Source organism: Peromyscus maniculatus, chromosome 3 (assembly GCF_049852395.1).
Source record: "Peromyscus maniculatus bairdii isolate BWxNUB_F1_BW_parent chromosome 3, HU_Pman_BW_mat_3.1, whole genome shotgun sequence".
Classification (NCBI taxonomy): Eukaryota; Metazoa; Chordata; class Mammalia; order Rodentia; family Cricetidae; genus Peromyscus; species Peromyscus maniculatus.
Genome location: NC_134854.1, coordinates 147,730,744 through 147,755,535, shown reverse-complemented (window position 1 = coordinate 147,755,535; position 24,792 = coordinate 147,730,744). Strand labels below are relative to the sequence as shown.

General features: G+C 46.4%; 1 protein-coding gene across 1 annotated transcript in view; it reads right to left on the bottom strand.

Annotated features, from left to right (window-relative positions):
• Window positions 1-548, bottom strand: part of Vwf (von Willebrand factor) — a 137,544-nt gene extending 136,996 nt beyond the window's left edge. The window contains exon 1 of the mRNA XM_042274144.2: window positions 413-548. The gene's annotated coding sequence lies outside the window, so the exon portion shown is untranslated. The remainder of the gene's footprint in view (window positions 1-412) is intronic.
• Window positions 549-24,792: the final 24,244 nt, after the last annotated feature.

The following is a 24,792-nucleotide window of genomic DNA, read 5'->3' as shown; positions in this document are numbered from 1 at the left end:
GACTGGGAATGATGCCCATTCAGACCAATGAAGAGGGATAACTATAAATGTGAACAGACTACTTTGTTCCTGGAAACGGCCCACACTGGGTCCCAAAGCAGATGTCCCTCTCTCCTGTCCTCCTAGCACACCGGAGCATCCATAGCTCCCAGCAGGCACCCACGAAGGGAGGGGAAAGCGCCTGTCAATCCCATCTAAGATCTGCCAGGCCAGGAAGCCTCTTCAGGAAGAAAAGCAGAACCCAGCAGTGAGAAGAGAAGGGACATTAGGGTCAGGGTAGCTTTGAATTGTCCCTCCAAACAAACCCCTCCTGGTCCAGGCATAGGAGCCCCAGTCAGCACCTCGGGGACTGGGATCAGCCTTGTACCTCCCTTCCAGAGCTGAGCCAGCTCTCCTTCCAAAGCCATCTTACCTTCCCCTTCCAAATGGGGGCTGTATCTCCAACGTCCCTCGGGAAACTCGGCCGCCCGCCGCTCAACAGTGCCACCACTTTAAGGCCATTCTCAGCAACCGCTGGATGGACCGGCTCAGGCTCTGAGCAGTCTGGCTGTCAAGCAGTCCAGGGCCTGCAAAGTCCTCACGGGCCAAGAGCTGTGACCAAGAACCCACCCCTCTGCACCACAGTAGCTGTGAGCTGCCACACCAGGGCACTGGCCTTCTCTTAATTACCTACGGGAAACAATGGCAGGAAGCAGTAGCAGAAGTACTTCCAGGCTGATAAGGCCTAAAGAGACAGGAGGGAGAGCTCCTGGAAGCTGCCTTAATGAGCTGTCTCGCTCTCCAAACACCACCACAGCTCAGTTTGGTCCCTGAGACCCCCTGAGTGCCCCCACCGACGGCCAGGAACAGTAGGTTTCCCATGGCAGCATGGTCCAGGCGAGGAGAGAGAAACAGATTACATCAACATGGCTTCTGCATCAATCCAACTTCCAGGGCTAAACTACAGTGCTTTTTAAAAAACACCTCTACCCAAGCCAACTTAGGCGGGTGAGAGGAAGAAGTATATGAACACTTCCTGGCCCCGTCACCTGCAGGTATGAATAATCCAGGCCAGAATCACGAAAACAGCCTGTTTGGATCCTAGTCAGTCTTTTAGGAACAGGTTAAAGACAAATGCTCTGGGCCAGGCATGGTGGCGCACGCCTTTAATCCCAGCAGTCAGGAGGCAGAGGCAGGCAGATCTCTACGAGTTTGAAGTCAGCCTGGTCTACTTAGCAAGCTCCAGGACTACACAGAGAGACCCTATTTCAAAACAAACAACAGGAGATAAAAGCCCTGGTCACAAGTCCTAGCCTTTGGAAAGGGGAGAAGGGGTGGAAATGATGGTTTCATTCTTCTAATACTCCCCCAAAGACTGACTCCCTCCCCCACACACAGATGCTCTCTGCTGGGCACAGAACCTAAGACCTGTGCATAAGAGACAATAGAGACAATCTTCCACTGAGCTACATCCCCAGGCCCTGACTCTTTAAACACATGCACACTAGCATACATCTGCACACACACACACACAAACACACACAAACACACACACACACACACACACACACACACACATGCACTCTGCTCCTGCTTCCAGACCCGCCCCCTCGAAACCCTGATTCTCAGCAGGATCTGATTGACTAATCCCTATTCAAAGAGATAAGGGGGGGGGGGCAAGTGGGAGAATCTACCCCACAGGATTCCTGGCACTAAGCTGAGCTCAATGACAGAACCTTCAGGAATAGCTACCTTCATTGCTTCTCACTACACCACCTGTCCTAAGACTCTGAAGAACCCCTATGCTGAGTCTTCCCCCTTGCCACACCTCACACTCCCCCATTCCCTTTCCACCATCTATTGCTGTGATGAAACACCATGACCAAAGAGCAAGTTGGGGAGGAAAGGGCCATTTGAGCTTACACTTCCGCATCACTGTTTATCATCGAAGAAAGTCAGGACAGGAACTCAAACAGGGCAGGAACCAGGAGGCAGGAGCTGATGCAGAGGCCATGGAGGGGAACTGCTTACTGGCTTGCTCAGCCTGCTTTCTTATAGAACCCAGGACAACCGGCCCAGGGGTGGCACCCCCCTCAATGGTCTGGGCCCTCCCCCATCAATCACTAATTAAGAAAATGACCTAGAGGCTTGACTACAGCCTGATCTCATGGAGGCATTTTCTTAATTGAGGTTCCCTCCTCTCTGATGACGTTAGCTTGTTAGCTTGTGTCAAGTTGACATAAAACTAGCGAGCATTTTAGCCACTCAAGGCAGGAGGGCCAAAATGGCCAGGAAAGAAAAAGAATGGAAGGGGCAAGATTAGCCCTTAACATTTCTGTTACCAGAGTGGTTAGGGTCAGAGTCTGACGCTAGAAGCCTGGTAAGCTAGCCTTGGCCACCCATCCTCAAGAACCAGTTAAAGAGGCGCATGGTAATGACGGGCAGAGGAAGATTTGGTCAATGTGGCCACACTGGGAAGCAGAACAGAGAGGTCCAGTGACCCCACCCTAAATCCATCTTTGAGGTACTGACATGAAATTAGGTTTAAATGGAGGGCAGGAGATATGTAGCTAAGAAGTCTTGATCAAGGTGTGGTCCCGCCCATCACTGGTCTACTTCGTCTGACTCCTGTCTCTCCCGCAAAACAGTCTTACAAGTTGTCAGAACTGTGTGAAATCTTTCCCTGGGAGCCAAGCTCCTCCTCTGGCTTCCACCTTTCCCAGCATAAAGTTCCTGGGGAAACTCCAGTTTCTTAGGAATTGTCTCAATAGCCTGATAGCAAAAGGGAGGGGCCCGGGTGTCTCATTAGAATAGCCTTCCTCCTGGGGATTGGAAAGATGGCTCGGTGGTTAAAAACCACTGTCCTGTCCCAGCACCCACACAGTGGCTCACAACCATCTGTAACTCCAGTTCCAGGGGACCTGATGCTTTTCAATACGCTGAGCAACATAGTACATTTTTTTATAATACACAGCTTCCCCTGAGCTGTGTATTATAAATGAGCTGGGACATGGTGGTGTATACCTTTAATCCCACCCTTCAGGAGGCTGAGGTAGATGGACCATGAGTTTCAGACCAGCTTTTGCTACATAATGAGATTATTCAGTCTCATAGAAAATAAAAACAAAATTAAACAAAAGTCTGAAAAAATTGTTGGAAAACAAATCCAAGAAAATCACTTCAAAAAAGAAGAAAATGAAAAACTGTCAGAAGTGTAGCCAGGTGATGGTGACCCACGTCTTTGGGAGGCAGAGGCAGGTAGGTGGATCTCTGAGTTTGAGGCCAGCCTGGTCTACATAGTGAGTTCCAGGACAGCCAGGACTACACAGAGAAACCCTGTCTCAAAGGATTTAAAATAAAATAAAATGAAATGAAAGTGTTAGGAAAGAGCAACAAATGAAAGGATCCAAGGAGAAGCACCCAGAGCCAATCTCAGGATTCTACAGACTTGTCTCTTCGTCATAGCCACAGACCCTGGGCATTTCAGCACAATCACTAGGGTGAGCAGGAAGCTGTAGCTGGGAAGGGGGCGTGTGATACAGAGTAAGGAAAGCCACTAAGAAAAGACGTTTATTAAGACATCGGGAGGCCGGGAGGTGGTGGCACACGCCTTTAATCCCAGCACTTGGGAGACAGAGCCAGGTGGATCTCTGTGAGTTCGAGGCCAGCCTGGCCTACCAAGTGAGTCCCAGGAAAGGCGCAAAGCTACACAGAGAAACCCTGTCTCAAAAAACCAAAAAAAAAAAAAAAAAAAGACATCGGGAGGGAGGGAGGGAGAGAGACAGGGAGGGAGGGACGAGGGACGGAGGGAGGAGGGACGGAGGGAGGAGGGACGGAGGGAGGGAGAGAGGGAGAGAGGAAGGGAGGGAGAGAGGGAGGGAGGGGGCAGGAAGGCAAAGAGAAGTGGGAGGGAAAGTTTAATCCTTGGGGGAGGGGGAAATAGGGAAAAGACTCAGCCTCAGAGCAGTGCTGCTTCTGCTCCCTGTCAGCTGTTACCCGGGACTGCTCAATTAGACATCCAGCACCCTGAGCCTGGACACAGGGATGGGCCCCCTGAGGAGTTAGGGCAAAGGGTTGTGGGAGGGGGCTGTAGTAACTGGTTAGGGACTTTTCTTTTTCCAGACAAAGATGAGTTTAATATCATCAGCCTGTCTGAATGGACTACTAAAAAAGGTACTTCAGGAAAAAGGAAGTTAAACCCAGAAAGAAAACGCTAGAAATAAAAATAGGAAATGTAGCCGCCATGGGGTCAATATGAACAGTGCGGTGAGTTCAAAAAACAGTAGCAATGATAATGAGAAATTGGAGAGGTAAAATAATAAATAAAGAGTCCACGTGCCTTTAATCCCAGCACTTGGGAGGCAGAGGCAGGTGGATCTCTGAGTTCAAGGCCAGCCTGGTCTACAGAGTGAGATCCAGGACAGGCAGGGCTACACAGATAAACCCTGTCTCAAAAAACCAATAATAATAATAATAATAATAATAATAATAATAATAATAATAATGTAGCTAGCCTGCCTGTAATCCCAGCGCTCAGGAGGCTTCGGCAGGAGGATGATGAGTTTAAAATCAGCCTGGGCTACATATAAGACACTGTCACCAAAAAAAAAAAAAAAAGTAAAAAGAGAACAATATGGAGATATGGAGCCAGAACACTAGACATACTAGCACAAAGGACAAGGAGATGCAATCACAATGAACGTATTGTAAGGTTTTGCATTCTTCAGACTTACGACAAAGTGCAGAGAGAATGTGAAGAATGGAGACTGAAAAGATGGAATTTAGCGCTGGCTGGGGTGTGTGCAGCTCGGCCAGCAGAGTGCTTGCCTCATGCACAGAGCCCTGGGTTGGCCCCAAGGGACTCCTGCCTTGATCCCTGCTCCCCATGTGAGACGGGACGCGGTTGGTTTGTGGCCTGTAATCCCAGGACTTAATTTAGGAGATAGAAGCAGCAGGGTCAGGAGCTCAAGGCCATCCTCTGCTACACAATGAGTTTAGAGCCAGCCTGGGCTGCCTGAGACCCTGCCTCCAACAAACAAATTACCAGAGGGTAACGTTTATATAAAATTAAAGACTCCGTAAAATAAAGGGCTAACTGTGAAAGTAAACGTGGTACAGTAACCACTAAAGTTAGGTACTGGTGACCTCTAGGTAGGAAGAGAGAAGGCAGGGCTTAAAGACTGGTCCATGGGGGCATCTATCTCTGTGTATTTTTTAACCATTTCAACACTGTGGAGTAAATGGGGCACTGGGGTGGGCAGAGCTGTGTAAAATGCAAGTGTTTTTTTATTAGCCTCTCCAGAATTCTGTGTGGTTGCAATTTTCATTTAAATGGCAAAGTTCTGAAACCAAGAGACTGGAGAATGTTGGCTTTGCTTTTTCAACAGCAGAGTGACATCCTGCACAGCAGGGTACGAGTATACCCTGCTACGAGGGCGGCTTCCTGTTCCCAGAATCGGAAGAAGCTGCTGGGTTCAAGAGTGCAAAAGCTGGTAAGACCTTTACTGTACATCCTTTCGAGGATCGTGTCAATGAACATTTTCATTGCCTTCTTATTACTTGGTAATATAACTGAAACATAGTTATTGTTCTAATATTCATCCATTCTGTTTTTAAGGGGATGTTTTCTAATATTGTCCATCTAGATTTCTGGTTTGAGTTTCTTGTTTGCATCTTTAGGTCATTTATTTACTTACTTATGTTTATTGATTGATTGTAGTACCAGGGATTGAACCTAGAGTCTCCTGCGAAGCAAGCACCATACCGCCGACTTGTCTCCACCCTCTTTTTTCCCTTTCTCATTCTGAGACAGGGTCTCTCTCACTAAGTTGCCTGGAATGAAGATTCAGTCTGCAACCCCAGCTGGCCTTGAATTTACAGTCCTCCTGTCTCAGTCTCCCTAGTACCTGGAATCCTTGTCACCTGGGATGCTTGTGTCTTCCCGTAACATGGAAAAACTCATAGAAGGCCGGGAATTTTATTCGGGTTTTTTTTTTTCCCTCACATTAATAACGTGGGTGATTTTTCAATTCTTCATTCACCTTCGATATTCCTTCATGATGGGTTCATTTGCTTGCTTGCTTGTTTTATGTCCGGGGGACCCATTTGATGTGATGTTTTAGGATGGAGCAAAGCAAAAGAGACACACCGTGAGGTGTCACCTGTCCCTTCTTCTGGGTTAGACATCTAATCACCCTGCTTCGCTCTGGACCGAGGGGAGTTCTGGGACAGTTCTCAGCAACTAGGACAGTTGGTGACCTTACCAGACCCCTAGCCTGACCAGCTTTTAGACAGTCGTCAAAAGATGCTCCAAGCATTCTGAATATCTATCTCCAAATCCATTGTGGGAGCATGAACACGCCTCCATTTACAAGTTATATCAACTGTTTATATTGAGCACCATCACAAGCGCCAAAGAGGTAGAAGGAGGCACAACACAGGGCCACTGAGGAGGCAGTGGGAGGAGGCGGAAGCCCCGCCCCCAACACTCACTCGCTTCTCTTCCTGCAGGGGCCCTCTTTCAATTCACAAAAGCTGGTAACTTTTCTCAATGCCGTGACAAAATGCCTGACGAAACCACTTAGGAAGAAAGGCTTTCTTTTATTTAGTCCACAGTTTGGGGGTGCAGTCCATCCTGACAAAACCATTTAGGAAGAAAGACTTTAAGTCCACAGTTTGGGGGTGCAGTTCATCATGGCAGCGGAGACAGGAGCAGGAGGCAGCTGGTCACACGGCATCCACAGTCAGGAAGGAGAAAGAGATGAACGCTGGTGCTCGGTTCATTTTCCCCTTTTGACTCAGTCCAGGACCCCAGCCCATGGGTTGGTACTACCTAGTTTAGGGTAGACAGCCTCACCCCAGTTAACCCAATCTAGAGACCCTCACAGAGTGCCCAGAGGTTGATTCCCACAGCAATTCTAGATCTCACCAAGTTGGCAATCAGGGTTAACCCTTGGGGCAGGAGGGATGGCTGGGCAGTTAAAAGCACTTACTGCTCTCACAAAGGACTGGGGTTTGGTTCCCAGAACCCATACCATGACTTTAGTTCCAGGGGATCTGACATCTTCTTCTGGCCTTTTCAGGCACCTACACACACGTTTTGCACATAAACTCACACATGTTGCACACACATGAACATATACATACACATAAATAAAAGATACATTAATTTTTTTAAAAGATTACTTACCATCAAAAGCCAGCATGTGCAGCAGTTAATTTTCTCACTACTAAGATAAAACACATGGAAGAAACAAATAAAGGAAGGGGGCGGGGGTTACATTGGCTCAGGGTTTGGAGGGATCCAGTCCCTCAGGGCGGGGAAGGCACCGAGTAACAGCGCCTCCCGGCTGCCGCAGCTCTGTGACTTGGAGGCCAGTCTCGTCTACATAGCAAGTTCTAGGCCAGCCAGGGCTATATAGAGAGACCCTGTCAGGGAGGGGGATTTTTAATGAATTGTCCAGTCTGTGGTGTCCATCACAGCCACACATAATTGAGAGCAAGGCTTTGTGACTTTACATGTGAGGGAGATGCTGTGCACTGTGATAGTCACCGTGCTGTGGAAAGACAGCTGACTCCTGCCCTCACCTTGCTCTGACCACAAGCTTCTCTTCCTTTTTACCCTGTCTCCACCCCTCCCTGCCCCATCTTTGGACCACCTCTATACACTCCAGTAGAGAGCACCAGTCACTGAAATTGGGAAAATACAGACAGGAAATCCAACTAAGATCCTGTTTCCATTCAGCATCTGCAACTGTACAAGATATGGCATTTTGTATTGTTTCTTTTCTCTTTTTTCTTTCTTTGTAGACAAGGTCTCACTATGTAGCCTAGAAAGCACTATTAAACTAAGCGGACCTCAAACTCACAGAGACCTGCCTGTCTCTATACTGGAACCAAAGTGTGGTCCACCATGCCTGGCCACACTGTCTATGTCTAAATTATACTCGAATTTCCTTTCTGTTGGAGCTTAACACCTTGGGCTGGAATATTTAAATTATTTTGAGGTCTGGACATGTTGCTCAGCATGCATACAGTTCTGCATTCCATCTCCAATACACAGAAAGAAAGAGAAAGAGAGAGAGGCCAGGCGTGGTGGCACATACCTTTAATCCCAACACTTGGGAGACAGTGGCAGGCAGATCTCTATGAGTTCAAGGCCAGCCTGGTCTACAGAGTGAGTTCCAGGACAACCAGGGCTGTTACACAGAGAAACTCTGTCTTGAAAATAAAAAAGTTTTTTAAAAATTAAAAAAAAAAGAATGAGGGAAGAAGAGATTGTTTTATTTTCTCTCAATATAGGGAACTGAGATAAGTACAGTTGGACCCTGTCCTTCAAGGACTTCTGGTCTGCTGGGAGCTACCAGAACTGACCAGGGCAGTGGAGTAACCCCTGATGGATGGCTGCATACACACATCACTGAGGGATTGGCTCTGACCCTCGCGGCACTTAGCACACAGAACCATGCTGCCATGACATGGACCGTTTTCTTAGGCAACCTCGGTGTGAGAGGCCAGGCCACAAGTGTAACAGCGGACAGTTTTAGCCTAGGGACTTAAATGGGGATTTTATATACTACACAACTGATCTGTTAATGAATACGGAAACCATCCAGGGGCCTCTCCTGAGAGTGTTTCCATGCAGACTGCTGGTTTCCCTGGGATCATATAGTTTTTCGTGTCTGAGCACAGCCCAAAGCACACCAAGTACCGTCACCTGTACTGAGTGACCTCACACTCACAAAGTATCTTTTCACAACTTTTGTGGTTTTTATAAACATGCTACATGCTGATGTCTTATCTCCAACTGGACACCCAACCAGTTCCTTGAGAATATGAATGGAATTTTTCAAACATCCCTGCCTTCTCCAACTACACCCTGCACCCAGATCCAGGGGCAAGACACTCAGTAAAAGGTACCACCCAAATGGGCACAGCTTGGCTCCCAGCTAGAAGCTAAGGGGTCCACACACAGCGGGTCAGTCTCCTGGCCTTGCATTCTGGTTCTCCACTGCAAGGGCCGTCGCCCTCTGCTCTGAGCACTCCTGGGAGGGGAGGGGAGCCCTGTAGCCCTACAACCTATACCTGCAGCCCCAGATCTAGAAGTTGCTGTGCCACAGTTTCCTTCTGATTTTGTCTTTTTCTTTTCTTTTTTCCTAAAAACATCCAAAACAATGGCTTCCATTGTGGCTTTCCCATACATACTCTATTCTTATTTGCCCCTCTCCTCTTTCTTAAATAAAATCAAAGGTGGTTCACAAGGAGCTGTGCAAACAGTGCTAGAGAATCAACGGAGAGAAGGGGCCAGGTTTTAGCTCAGTGGCAGAGCATGTGCCTTGCATGAATGAGGGAGGACCTGTGTTCCTTCCCCAGAACCACACAAAGAAAAAGAGAGGAGGAGTGAGGTCTCCCCTTTATTCAGGATGTCAGGTAAGGAGCCTTTTGGGATGGGGAACATTTGAATACTTGGGAAGAATGAGTAGAAAACATTTTTTAATAATTTCAATTAATTTTTATATGATCACCCTTGCCTGCATGGCCGACCCAGGAAACACAGTGCATTGGTTTATTTGTTTTGTTTTGTTTTAACTTTTCTTTCCATTTGCTGATTGGTTAGTCAATGTGTGTGTGTGTGTGTGTGTGTGTGTGTGTGTGTGTGTGTGTGTGTGTTGTACAGTATTTTTCATACTTATTTTTTCCAAAGATGACCACTACTACCACTAGATGTTGGCAAAGGGTACTGTACTTAAGAAAGTATAACAATTGTAAATACACATACTGACCATTGATCCACTCCATTTCATCAAGTAAATACTACAGGACGTACAGGGGTAGATAGGCTTAATACAATAATATTAGAAAGTTTCAAAATTGTGCTCCTACCAGTAGATAGGTCATCCAGGCAAGAAGTTCAGTTCAGCTGCCTTATGTCTCAAGTGGACATAACAGACATTTGCAGGCATCCCACCCAACAGCTGGGCAATCACAGTCCTGTCATCAGCTCATAGGACTTTCTCCAAAGTTGGCCACATTTTGGTCTATAAAAGAAGTCTTAGCAAATACAAAAAAAAATTGAAATAATTTCTTGCATCTTGTCAGGTCACAATGGGACAAAGTGAGATATCATCAACGGGAGAAACTGCAAACGCTTCAATGAACACATGGAGCTTTCAGGAGGTCGTCACTGAAGAAATTCAAGGGAGAGTTGAAAAATGAGTATGTTCAAATGAAAATGCAACACATCAGAATCTGTGTGGTGTAACAAAGGCAACTCCAGCATGGAAATTTAGATAGATATAGATGTGATATACATGTATGCACACTATCTATGATATGCATATTCATCTATATCACTGTTTTAACCTCTGCCATGCCAAAGTAGATTTCCATGACTGCCACTCACCTTGCTATACCTGTAAGTCTGTTCTCTTACAGTTTTACATCTAAATAGATCCACCATGACCTCTTGGACCTCTAGCTTGAACCTTCCATCTCATACAGCAACCACTCTTCTCCTTCATTTCACAAGTGAAATACCAATTCCCTTTCTCCAAAGACTCCATGAAACGCGTCCCCTCCGACAGTACCCCATTGCCAGTCTCTGTGCCCTAAAGGAACATGAGTATAATACAACAGTGTCTCCCAGAGCTAAGCAGGACCAGAACTGCTGGTAAATTAATGAGGGGACACCACTTCGTTGCTCCACTGTGCCACAAGAAACATACTTCTTAGTGACATATTAGAAGAACTCACACAACCAAACAGAATTGGAAAAGGAGAAAGAGTTAAAACTGAAAGGCACACCTAGGCCTACAGAAGAGGCCTCAAAAGAGATAAATAAACAGAGAATACGAGACCAGACAGTCCCACAGTACACGCCTGATCCCCCCACTCCCTGATAATGGGAGCCCAAAATTCCAAGAGTGCTGAAGTGTCTGGAAAAGAACGGAGTTCTACTTTTAAAAAGTTATTAATGATCACATACTCATCTCAAATGTGTAGATGAATGAACTAAGGAAACAAATACGCAACCTCACAAGACCATCACCAGAGTGAACAGGGAGTAAATCTGGGGAGAGAGTGTCAAGCGTGGGAGAAAGCTCAGTGAGGAAATCACAGCACCGGAAAGGAACCAAACAGAACTGGAAACAAAAGAGGGATCAATCAAGTGAAAACCTCCCCAGAAAGCACCTCTCCTTGTCGGCGCTTGTCAACAGATGGTGGCAAGACCGTGCAGAACGGCCAGTTTCAGGGATGGAGACCAGAGTTACGTCATGTTGCACTCAGACACCCATAAAGAAAAATGCTAAGGGTTTTGACCAATATATTCAAGAAATCTAGAATAAGTCAAGAGATAATAGATAAATGCTGAGACAAATGCAAAAGGCAAATTATTTAATGTAATTATAACAGAAAGTTTCCAACCCAGAAAAAAAAAAAAAACCCGACATCCAGAAACAGAAAGCATTTAGAACCCCCAGAGAATGACCTCTCCACCCCCCATGGTATCCAAGATGATAAAATATAAAGTAAAGAAACAATATCAAACACTGAAATATAAAAAACACTGACTCACACACAGAGGCAGGAATATCAGAATAACCTCAGCCCTTTCGTCAATAGCCTTAAAATCCAGAAAAGCATAGAATGATGTGTTTCAAGTTCTAGGAGTGGATAACTGCAAAGCAAGAATGCTGTACCCAGAAAAACTGTTTTTCCAACTGATGAAGAAATGGAGACATTTTCAGATAAACACCAATTAAAGCAATTCATGACAATCATACCAGTATTTTAAAATTCTTGAATGAATATTATATAGGAAAGAAAAAGAAGAAAAAAGAAGAACATCCTCGTCCATGAGAAAAATACAGCCCATGGAAGGAATAGATGGACACAGAGGAGCTGGAAAGGAGGCACAGCAAACCAGCAAACCCCAAAACTAACGAGAGGAAAAAGAGAAACAAACCAACAAAACCCAGTAAACCAGCCCCATAGAACATCACCACAAAATAGCCAGATATCAAAAGTCATCTACAGGCTCAACGATTCCCACAAAAGCTCCAGCTGCACTCTTCACTAGAAAGATTTAGCCAAACATTCATATGGGAGCAGAAAAGACCATATGCAACCAAAGTGATCCTCACACAATACCCATGGGGGTATTGAGGAGTCTGAGCCCACACTGCACTACAGAGTTATAGAAGTAAAGACAGCATGATACTGCCATAATAATAGACATGTAGACTGAAAGAATGGGACTAAAGACCCAGAAATAAACCCACAAAGCCATGACCACTTAATTTTCAACAAAAACACACTAGGAAAAAAATGATAAATGGTTTGGGAAAAACTGGACACTCACCCACAGAAGAGTGGGCTCACATCCACATCTCCCACCCCCAACAAAAATCAATTAAAGTGCATCAAAGACCTTAATTTAAAACCTGAAAGGCTGTAACTGCTGGAGAAAAGCATAAGGAATGCACTTGAAGTTATAGGTACAGGCAAGAGCTTACTAACAGGACTCTCCATGGCACAAGAAACAGTCCCAAGAACCAACCAATGAGACTATGAGAAATGCAAGTCTCTGCATGACAAAGGAAACTGTCGGCAGAGCAAGTCAACAACAGCCCACAGACTAGGAGAAAATGTTTACCGGCTGCACCTCTATCCAACAGGGTACTGACACCTAGACCATGAAAGGAACTGCCCAAGTTAACACCAAGAACATGAAAGTGCCCATCAGGAAATGGGCCGAAGATACAGTCCTCAAAAGAAAGAAACACATCAAAAAACATTTGTTAATTAATTAATGTTCTGCATCCTTAGTCGTCAAAGAGGAGCCATTAAAGCCACTTTGAGATCCTATCTCACCCTGGTTTGAATGGCTGTCAGCAAGAAAGCATCCACATGGCAGCTCACAACTGTCTGTGACTTCTGGGACTCCAGTTCCAGGGGATCTGACACCCTCACACAGAGTTACATGCAGGCAAAAATACCAACGCACAAACCCAGCAGTGGTGGCGCACGCCTTTATTCCCAGCACCCTCAGGAGGCAGAGGCAGGTGGATCTCTGTGAGTTCAAGGCCAGCCTGGTCTACAGAGCAAGATCCAGGACAGGCACCAAAACTACACAGAAACCCTGTCTCGGAAAACAAAACAAAACAAACAAACAAAAAGAACACTCTATGACCCAACTATACCCTCCTGGGCAAGTATACACCCTACACAGATCCTCACTCATCTGTGTTCATCACTGTATTATTCACAACAGCCAGAAAATGGAACCAGTTGAGAAATCCATCAAGAGATCAATGAATAATGAAAATGTGACAAAAATACACGTAGAATTCCATTCAGTTGTTTAGAAAAATGGAAAAGGGGTCTGGAGAGATGGCTCAGTAGTTCAGAGCATGCACTATCCTTACAGAGGAAGGACCTCAGCTTGGTTCCCAGCACCCATGGAGCAGCTCACAACCACCTGTAACCCCAGCTCCAGGAACTCTAGTGCCCTCTTCTGGCTTCCAGGGGTACCAGGCATGCCTGTTGTACCTGTACATACACGCAGGCAAGCAGTCATATACATAAATCTCTTTTAAATCTTTTTCAAAAAAGAAAAATGAACTTTGCAGGGAAATGTATGGAGTTAGAAGACATACTAAGTGAAACAACCCAGTCTAAGACAAACCTCACATGTTCTCCCTTTTAATGGATTCTAGCTTTTAATGTGAGGGATTTGAACATGGGTATAGACCAGCGGTTCTCAACCCATGGATTGTGACCCCTCTGGGGGTCACCTAAGACCACTGGAAAACACAGACTTTTTTTTACATTACAATTCATAACAGTAGCAAAATTACAGTTATGGTTGGGGGTCACCACAACATGAGGAACTGTATTAAAGACTCAGAGCATTAGGAAGGTTGAGACCCTGTGGTGTAGACTATATAGGAAGACAACGGGCGGTGGCGGTGCACGCCTTTAATCCCAGCACTTGGGAGGCAGAGCCAGGCGGATCTCTGTGAGTTCAAGGTCAGCCTGGGCTACAGAGCGAGATCCAGGAAAGGTGCAAAGCTACACAGAGAAACCCTGTCTCGGGGGAAAAAAAAAAAAAAAAAAAGCTATCTAGGAATCCTTGAGAGAGGAACAGGAGGTGAGGCTTGGGGAAGGCAGTTCACATGGGACCTGAAAGCAGAATTCTAGGAGGCTTTGAGTGTGAGAGGCCACGGGGGAGCGAGGGGGACAGGGAAGAATTCAGGAAGAGGAACAACAACAAATTTGAGAATGTCATAATGAAACCTAACTCTTTGTAAGCTGATATAATAATAATGATGATAATAATGATAATAATAATATAAATGAATACAAAATTATTCTAGAGGTCAGGCATGTGGTGTATGCCTGTAATCCCAGAACTAGGGAGGCTAAGGCATGAATATTTAAGTTCTAAGCCAGCCTGGACTCCATAGGGATACCATATATTTGACATTCTAAAATGACGAAATAGCTTATAGGTTAAAAATAATCCATAAGAGAATTTTTCTGATACTGAAAACTAAATAATATAAGAATAGAGATACTGTATATTATATTAAACAATATGCAGAGTATGGGGAGATGCCATGGAGGGCATCCACTGTGGAGATGCCATGGAGGGCATCCACTGGTGAGCTCGATTCTTTTTTAAAAATAGTATTTTATTAAATATTTGAGATATTTAATGAAGTAACCTCTCTCTCTCTCTCTCTCTCTCTCTCTCTCTCTCTCTCTCTCTCGCTCTCTCTCTCTCTCTCTCTCTCCCCCACTCCCATCTCAGCAACCATCAATTGCCAATAGCTCCTCAGCTAGAGGTAGGGCTTCATGCCTACCTCTCCTCCCCATCCAGGGATCATGCCTGGCCTGAGCATGCGCATGCCTGCTGTCCCAACCACTGTGAGCTCCTGTGTGCACATGCCTGCCCTGCCGAGTCTGGAAACATTGTTTCCTTAGAATCAGCTTCCGCCTCTGGCTCTTACCATCTTTTCATTCCCTCTTCCACGATAATCCCCGAGTCTTAGGGGAAAGGGTGTGATGCAAATACTTCATTCCTGGTTTATCATTCCACAGTCTCTTAGTCTCCACACATTGATCACTTAAGGCCTCTGCATTCATCGCCATCTACCTCAAGAAGTTTCTCTGATGAGGGCTGAGACATGCATTAATCTCTGGGTAGCGCAGTAAGTCATTAGGAGTCATTTTAACACGATGTCCATTTAGTTGAACAACAGTGGTTTCTGCCCTAGGGCCTAAGACCTACCTAGCCATAGGTTCTTTGCAATCTCAGGGAGTGACCTCAAGTGTGTTTAGTTGTGCCCATGATGCCAATGCCACTATTGCCCCAGCGGGCATGTCTTCCCAGGGCGGTCATCACTGCAGCTCTCAGGGTTCACAGCTTGGGTAATATTCGTGATTACTTTTCTCCTCTGGTAGTGAACTCAGTTCTTGAGGCTGGAAAGTGTGTTAAAAACAATACTGTGGGCTGAGGATGTAGCTCAGTGGTGGTGGCTAGCAGAAAGCAAGCCCTGGGTTCCAAAGCTAGCACCATGGATAGACAGACAGACAGTTTAAAAGGCTCCTTTTTATGAAGCACTTTGACAACATATAATGCACCAGTCAATTCCACTTCCGGGAGCCTATCTTGAGGAAATCCTTTACAATTAGGGCTGAGATCTACCTGCAAGATAGGCAGGCCACATTGTTTCCAGCTGTCAAAAGAAAAATATAAGCATCCCAATTGTCCTGGTTCAAGAGGTTAAAGGTCATATGGCATCCAGTCAGGATTGATTTTCACATAGCCATGAAAAACAATGATATGGAACAGTTCTCAAAAGCTGGGAAATGCCTCTGATAGAAGAGGACGTGAAAGAAAGCTGATCGCCATGAACAAAGTGATCTCAGCAGTGTCAAAAACAAGCACCAAGCAGAAGTCTGCAGAGACGCCAGAGACGCACTCCAGGGTCCTGTTCTTCTCTCATTTCCTGTCCTGATGCCCGTGCTTCAGTATATGCTGACTGCTCCTTCGTTTAAAAAAAAAAGAAAAGAAAAAGGAACAGGGCAATCAGACGGCTTATCAGGTAAAGTACTTGCTGCACAAACCTAGTGACCTGAAATCAGTGCCTGGAATTCACATAAAAGTAGGAGAGAAGCAACTTCACAGAGTTGTCCTCTGGCTACACACACACACACACACACACACACACACACACACACACACACACTAAAAAGAATTTTCTTCAGCAGTTGTGAGCTACTCAATGTGGATGGTGGGAATTGAACTTGAGTCCTTGGCAAGAGCACCAAACCCAGGGTACTCCATCTGGGCGTCCTTCAAAAGCAGACCAGACAATAAACAGCGATACAGTCCATCATTACCCCTTATCCTGTTTTGTTTCCTGCTGTCAAGTGTAATTGTGATTTTAATAGAAAGTTCTAGAAACAATCAATTCATAAGCTTTAAATAAGTTTCTTACATTGTTACGATTCCTCGATTTTGTTACTATTTATTATTGTTAGTTTCTCTCTGTGCCTTATGTTAACTTAAAATTTATCATAGATCTGTGCATATACAAAATAGCAGCATTTTATTACTTATGTATCTACTTATTTCCAAGTTTTTTGAAACAAAGTTCTATGCAACCCTGGCTGACCTGGTATTCACTAGACAGCCAAGGCTGGCCTCTAAAACACAATCCTCCTGCCTCAGCCTCCCTATTGCTGGGAATGCAGGCATGTGCAGGCCCACCAAGCTAACAACACAAGTTTCTAGGGCCAGGTATTCCCCCTGGTTCCAGCAGCCTCTGGGGTCTGAGGTCATATTCTCCAGGATAAGACATGACACTGGATTATCACACGGCTGTGAAAATGGTCTAAAATCACACGTGGTGGTATGAGTGAATCTCACAAGTGTAAATCTGAGGGGAAGAAGGGAGACTCGAGAAAGTGTTGCCCACGTCCACAGACATGGCCCTGGCCGGACTCTACCTCTGCGGGTGAAGTCAGGAGAGTAGACCCTGGGCTGGCAGCCAGCGGGAGCATGAGTGTAGTGTTGACTCTTAACCTGGATGCTGGGGACAGTGAACTTGTGGACGAGTACTGGGCTACAGGCTTATGATCGGAGTGCTTTCTGTGTGAATATTGGCATCAATATGAAGGTTTCACAGTGGGGAAAAAAAGTCCTAATGGCACTTAAAAGCACACTTGGAATTTATTTCCTCTTAATTGGATGAAGTTTCCCGAGAAACCCACTGAGATTCCTAGAATTTTTATTAATAATTCAAGTCTCCCAAGCCAAGATCCTGGCAGAACAGGATCTGTGAAGTCACTCCCACATCCTTTGTTAGGAAGACTCAATTCCACCCTGGCTGCTGTCCCCTGTCCCAGAACTGATTGCCTCTCCTGGCAGGTACATAAAGGTGGCTCCTCCCACTGTTAACAATGAGCTGCTGTGATCTGATGCACATGACACACAGAGACATCAACAGGACATCACAGGGCCACACAGCAGTGCCTTAAAGGGAACAAAAGACCAGCTCTAGACGCTGGAAAGAGAGAAAAATCCACAAAGATGTCCTCTAATTTTTGCATGTATGCTGTACATACATGCCAGCACAAATGCACACACATATATACATACACACATACACACCACCAAGTCCAGCGTGTCAACAACACGCAGGGGGTTGAAGCAGAAGGAGCTCAAGTTCTCACTGTGATGCCACAGACCTGAAACTGTACGCCAGTTAAATACTTCCCCAATTAAACACTTCCTTTTGTAAGTTGCCTTGGTCATGGTGTCTCTTCACAGCAATAGAACAGTAACTAAGATCGCAGACAAGTGAATCGCACCTCTGGATGTGTCTCTGAAGGCATCTTGAAAAAAACAATAAGCAGAGAAGATATGCCCAAATGTGGGGTATCACCCTCCCAGAGGTTGGCGATCCAGACAGAACAGATGATAAGAAGAGAGAGAGTCTGTGCTGTCTGTTAGTGTGAAGGTATTTCCTCTGCTTCCCATCACCATGAGCAGATTCCTCTTCTGTGAGTCCCTGCCATCATGATGTCCCACCTCACCTCAGGACCAAAGCAGCCCACGGACTAAATCCATGAGCCAAAATAAATTCTCGCTCCTTTAACTTGTCTCTGTCAGGTCGTCTGTTCCAGCCAGGAAGTCGGACCAGCTTAAGGCAAGAGATGATATAGTATGTAGGCCAGGGGAGAGGGGTGAGCTGGGAACCATGGTTACATTCTGCTGTGAATTAGATCTGATGAGCCAAGATCCGCTGCAGATTTTTCTCTTCTTTGCTTTGCTCTTGCCATTCTGTGGATGGGACCCAGGGCCTTGTGCATGTTGGTTGCCCATGCTGGCCTTAAATGTCCGAGGCCTGAACAATCCCCCTGCCTCAGGCTCCCCAGCAGCTAGGATCAGGAAGAAAGCAAGCAAGCAAAGGAAAGAGGGCAATGTGAAAGAATGAGGACATAGAAAGAAAAGATATTTTTCACATTCATTTATTTTGTCGGCAGCATGGGGCTGGTAAGTACGGCATGCATATGAGGTCAGAGGCAAACCCATGGGAGTCATTTCTCTGCTTTCACCATGTAGATCCCAGGGATCGAACTCAGGTCTTGAGGCTTGGCGGGAGAAGCCTTAACCTGCTGAAGAAAGCATTTTTATGTCATGGTATTCCTAAGGCCCTGCCTCCTCCCATGAGGTCTTGAGGACTGACCCACTGCAGTGGATCTTTGAGGTCTGGTGACCTTCTTTCTCAAGGACATTATCACACCCACCTGCCTTCTCCATTCCCCAGCTATCACTTCCATCCTTGAACAAAGGCCTGGTGCTGGCAATTGGCCAGCTGACAAGGGCTTGATCACTCACAGCTCACTACCCTTCACTTAGGATTAGTGTTACCCATTTTTCACTTATATATCAAATGCCTTCAGCTGGGTGCTCCACAAAGAAGAGAGATTATTGGGTTCCCAGGTCTGGAAGTCCAAGATGAGGTGGGTGCACTGTCTCTGCCTCTGGCGAGATCACCCTCAGCTGTGTCTCATGTGAGAGCACATGCCAGAGAGGTAGCACGTGAAGAGACAAGAAGCCAGGCTAGGTGTGATGGCTCATGCATGTGATTCCACCCAGCATTTAGGTTGAGACAGGATGTGAGGGGCCAGCCTGAACTCATTAGTAAGTTCCATGCTAGCCAATGTAAGACGCTGTCTCAAGCAATGAAAGAGAACAAGCAGGAGTTGGAGTAGACAGAGAATCCAGGGACTGTCGCAGTCGTCTCTTGGGAATGAACTAGGGTCCCCTAAGAACTGTGCTAGTTCCACATAAGTGCTTCCCCATGGTGACTCACCACCTTCTGTGAGGCCTCCACCTCTTAAGGTTCCACCACTTCTTGCTGTCACGGCACTGACATGCAAGCTTCCATCACATGGACCATTAGGGGACAAATGACATTGAAACCTTAGCAGTTAGGCTGTAGATTTCAGTGCAGAAGAGGCTTACCAAATAACCATGGTGTCATGATACAGACCACACTCCTCCCTTGTGTGATTCTCTCTGCACGGGTAGCCCACACAACGCCACATACAAAGTTGATACACAGCACCATTTATCTTACACGGTCTCAGATTACATTGTGCTTTAGTTTCCTAAAAGAGAGAGAAAAATAGAGAGTCATAGATTGAATCTAGACCAGGGGACAGGAAGGAGCCTCCATCCTTAAGAACGTGCATCTGTCACTTCTGGTCACTTCCTGTTGACCACAACTTGGTTACAAATTCACTCTGGCTATAAAGGAGCCTAAGAAATGAAGACTTCATCCCAGGAAGCTCAGTGACAGAACTGTCAGCAGGTCAGGGAGCAGGGGTGATCTGTGGTAATAGACAGGTGGTCTATGGTGATTGGCAGGTGATCTGTGGTTAGACAGGCGATCTGTGGTGATTGGAGGTGATCTGTGGTGACTGGCAGGTGATGTGATGATTGGCAGATGTTTAAACTACACAGTTGCCAGGTGTTTTTAGCATCATTCCTCATGACCCTGCCCTTGGTGAGTCCCAAAGTATCTTATCATCTGAGCTTCAGTTCTACTAGAAAGATCAAGCCAGTCCCACTCCATAGGGGGACATCTCTGAGAATGTGTGTACAACAAAAGATGTGATCGATGCATTGCAGCCCCAGGCTGCTTCTGGACTTCTGGACCTCAGTGGTCACGTCAGTAGAGCACAGATGACAGTGGGCAAAGTACTGAGCCACTATGGTTGTGTTTACGTAATAGTTAATACAGTTGATTCTCACTATTCACAGTGATTGTCTTCTAGAATTGCTGTGAACACTGAATTAGCTAATATGGAGCCATTGCTCCTAGGGAAAACTCAAGGTTAGCTTCTCCCAAGCCTCTACTCACATCTTCATCAACTGATCAATGCATAAGCTTGTCTTATGTGCTTCTGTTTAAGGACACTATACTCGGTAGAGGTTATTGACTCATTGACCTTTAACCCACAGCCAATGGCACCACAGCTCATGTCCGAACAAGGCTGATCTACCACATCACAACTGTCCTGCACACCCCACCACTGTACTTAGGGCCAATTTAAACACCAAAATAGCAACAAAACAAAAGCACAAAAATAAATGAGTTCTCACAAAATGTATTTTCAAGAAGAGCCTTGTTTAAATTAAGTGGAGGCAGGAAGGTGGGATATTGCCTTGTCCAGGCTCAGCTGGGAGACTCGGGTCCCAAGCTTTGGCTCTCTCTACTCTGTGCATGTTCAAGAATGGCCATGGGCGCACCAGGAGTTGATCTGAGCCTTATGTGTACAGTTTGTTAAGTAGACAAATCAGCAAATGTGGGGTCTGTGCGTAGTGAGTCTAGAACGTTCACCGAAAGGCCCTGGGGCGGCCCCCGACACATGGGAAGCACTGGGCAAATGACCCCAGCTTGCTGAGACAGATACTGATCTTCTCCCTTCACCGAGGAGGAAAGTGGGGCTGGAGAGAAGGCTCAGTGGTTAAGAGCACTTGATGCTCTTGTAGAGGACCCAGGTTCAAATCCCACTACCCACATGGTAGCGCACAACCATCTGTGACTCCATTTCCAAGATCCAATGCCTCTTCTTACCTCTGCAGGCAGGAAGCACACGTGGTGCACATATGTACATGTAGGCAAAATACTCATACACATAAAATAATAAAAGAAATAAATCTAAAGTTTTAAAGAGGAAATTGTGTATTCCAGAGGTTAAAGGCCTGGGCCCCAGTCACCTGCTTGGACCACAGTGGTCAGGACTTGACCAGAAGTTTCAGCCTGGGTCCCTATTTCTTGTGATACTGTCAAGGATGGGGACCATTGCTCTGCCCTCACTGCCTCCGAATATGTATAGGCACTGGCCATAAGTGCGTGCACACAGGCAGCTCATACATGCCAACAGCATCTCCTGTATTTACACAAGAGCTTCCTTTCTCAATGTTTCTCAACTCTGAGGCACCTTAGGAACAAGTTGTTTCCCAGATTCCTGCCTGAGACATGGAATTCCTCCATGATCTTCCCACAGTTTCCAGACCTCCCACTCTGCCTCAATACCCCTCACCAGGCCATCCAGGCAGCCAGGCACACAGAGTTCATGATGTGGCCTCTCAGCTCCCTCCAGAGCTCATTGAGGGGCTCCCTATGGGCCTGGCTCACTCCACCTAGAACAGGAGTCCATGAGAAAGGAAGAAACCCAGGAGACAAGAATTGAAGAAGCTGGGGCCTCAGGAGCCCTCACAGAGGGAGACCGGTCAAGAGAGAGACACTGTGAAGAACAGAGCAATGAGGAGCCTGTGATGCCAACATCCCACCAAGCTTTCAATAACATCTTCATGCCCCTGGGCCACACGGCCCACCTTGCCATTCATTAAGCCCGAGTTCCTGGAGTAGAGTCAAGATTCACTCTGGAGTCTGGAATCTGGGAAGGTATGCCATGCAATTTACATTCGGTGCATCTATTAGTAAGGATCAATAAACCATAGCTTGTAGGCCACATGCTTTCTGGTTGCTCCCACCAGGATCCTGAACAGTACCACCAAAGCCACCAGCTTCTCCTGGTCAGACACAAATGTATTTTAGGTGCCAGGATACCAGCCACCACCCTACTCTTCTCTGACTCCCCTTTCCCGGCTTCAGAAGAATTTTTAATCCCTTCTCTTAATGCTCAAAAACAATTCTTGAGTACAGCATGGACAGTGACCTTTTTTGTTTTGTTTGAATTTGTGATCTTTCTCCCTCTACCTCCTTCAGCAAATCCCACCGGCGTGTGCCACCACAATCTTGCTTTGTTTTCTTGAGACAGGGTTTCTCTGTGTAACAACCCTGGCTGTCCTGAACTTGCTTTGTAGACCAGGCTGGCCTCAAACTCCCGGAGATCCACCTGCCTCTGCCTCCAGAGTGCTGGGATTAAAGGGGTGCTGTGCAAGGCTGACAAGGGACATCTAACAAGCATCACCTCAACCAGGCAATCAAGGTCACCCTCAGCAGCCATGAGTGGGGTTGACCCTATGTGCCCTCAAACAGGGCGAGAGCAGAGTGGTACTTCATGTCTGTGCCTTTCCCCAACATCTGAAGCATGAATCTCCTGCCAGTATTCCTCAGCACTGTCAAGGAATTCTAGGAAACTGTCACAACCAAGGGCAGTCAGTCTAAGGAGCTCAATGACTGAATGTGACGTATACCTGAATGGATGCTAGAATGGAAAGGGGCCATTAGGAAGACGGGAAGCTGAGGTGGGGAAAGAGAGAAAAAAGTAACTGGAGAGCCGGGCGTGGTGGCACACGCCTTTAATCCCAGCACTTGGGAGGCAGAGGCAGGCGGATCTCTGTGAGTTCGAGGCCAGCCTGGGCTACCAAGTGAGCTCCAGGAAAGGCGCAAAGCTACACAGAGAAACCCTGTCTCAAAAAAACCAAAAAAAAAAAAAGTAACTGGAATAAAAATGGGGGCCAGTTGATAATAACAGATTAATACTTGTTCGATAAGACTAACATGAAGTATGCCTCACAACCATCTGTAATGGCCCCCTCTTCTGTATACATGATAAATAAATAAATCTTTTTTTTTTTTAAAAAAAAAAGACTGACATGAAGTGGGGGCTGGAGAGATAGCTCAGAGGATTAAGAGTACTGGCTGTTCTTCTAGAGTACCTGAGTTCAAATCTCAGCACCCACATGGCAGTTTACAACTGTCTGTAACTCCTGTTCCAGGCGATCTGACCCAGTCACACAGACATACATCTGGGTATGTAAAATACAAATAAATTAATTTTAGCCAGGCAGCAGTGGCGCACGCCTTTAATCCCAGCACTCAAGAGACAGAGCCAGGTGGATCTCTGTGAGTTTGAGGCCAGCCTGGTCTACAGAGCGAGATCCAGGACAGGCTCCAAAACTACACAGAGAAACCCTGTCTCGAAAAAAAAAAAAAAAAAAAAAAAGACTGACATGAGTCTATTGGATGAAAGCTATGGGCAGCTAGGGAGGGCAGACACACAGAACAAGGAGATTCTTTGTACTGTGTTAAGACTCCGTGGATTCAATTTGTCCTCTAAAATAAGAAAGGTTTTCTTTTTTTAAGCCAATCAAATGTGTAGCTATTCCATCCTTCCCACCTGGAAGTGCAAAGCCTCCTGGCTTACGTTAGAAGACAGTGTCCCCAGACCCCAGCCTCTGATGAGGTAGTGTTGACACCCGGCTCTGCTGTGGCCTGCTGAAAAGCCCAGGGTGAGTTACTGGTCTCCTCTGGTATCTGTTTCCTGCATACTAATGAGGAGAAGGTAATGACCAGGGCATCTATGTCAGGGAACTATCAAGAAAACGTATGTGGTTCATGATAGGGCTGTGGCCGAGGCCTCCCAAGCCCACGTAAGACCTGAAGGGCCATCCCTTCCTGCGGCAGACAGGCATAAGGAGGTGGAAGGCGGGCGTCTGGGAGACTCCTGGCTGCATGGTTACTCAGGAGCTTCCCCGGAATACTGGAGGAAGTACGGGGTGTTGTTGTATTGCTTCAAAGGAATTCTGGTCTCCGTGTTCATGACCGGGGCATGCTGGGAGCACAATGCCCGGAAGGCTACTCATGGCCCATCAAAACAGACAACGTGTCTATTGCCTCCCTTTGCTTCCCAAGAGAACCGGTCATGAAATCTTGCTGAAGCACCCCACCTCTGCCCGGAATACCTGACTCACTGCCCACAAAGAAAGTTCTAGAAAACCTAGGTCTCCAGCGCCCTCACCAGTTGGGTCACCACAAGATGATTTCAAGGTGGCCTAGCCAGAAGACCTTAGGATGACCCGCCACTCCGCACTGATGGAGCATCCTTAGTAAGTCTCAGAAGGACCCTGATGGGTGGGCTGAGGCCCGTGACCAGCCTGAACTGGATGTCATTGAACTCAGGTGTGAGATCTTCCCTCTGCTTATCTGGATGACCTTAAGCCAATCATTCAACTTCAACCTGTCACCAGGAGAAATAGCACCTGTATGAAAAACGTCACAGTCTGAGAACACGCAAGTAAATCTTGTTGGTAAAGATGAGTTGTGAACCCCGAATGTACCAAGTCATGAGTGGGATTGACCCTGTGTGCCCTCAAACAGGGCGAGAGCAGAGTGGTACTTCACGTCTGTGCCTTTCCCCAACATCTGAAGCATGAATCTCCTGCCAGTATTCCTCAGCACTGTCAAGGAATGTCTACGAAACTGTCACAACCAAGGGCAGTCAGTCTAAGGAGCTCAATGACTGAATGTGACGTAT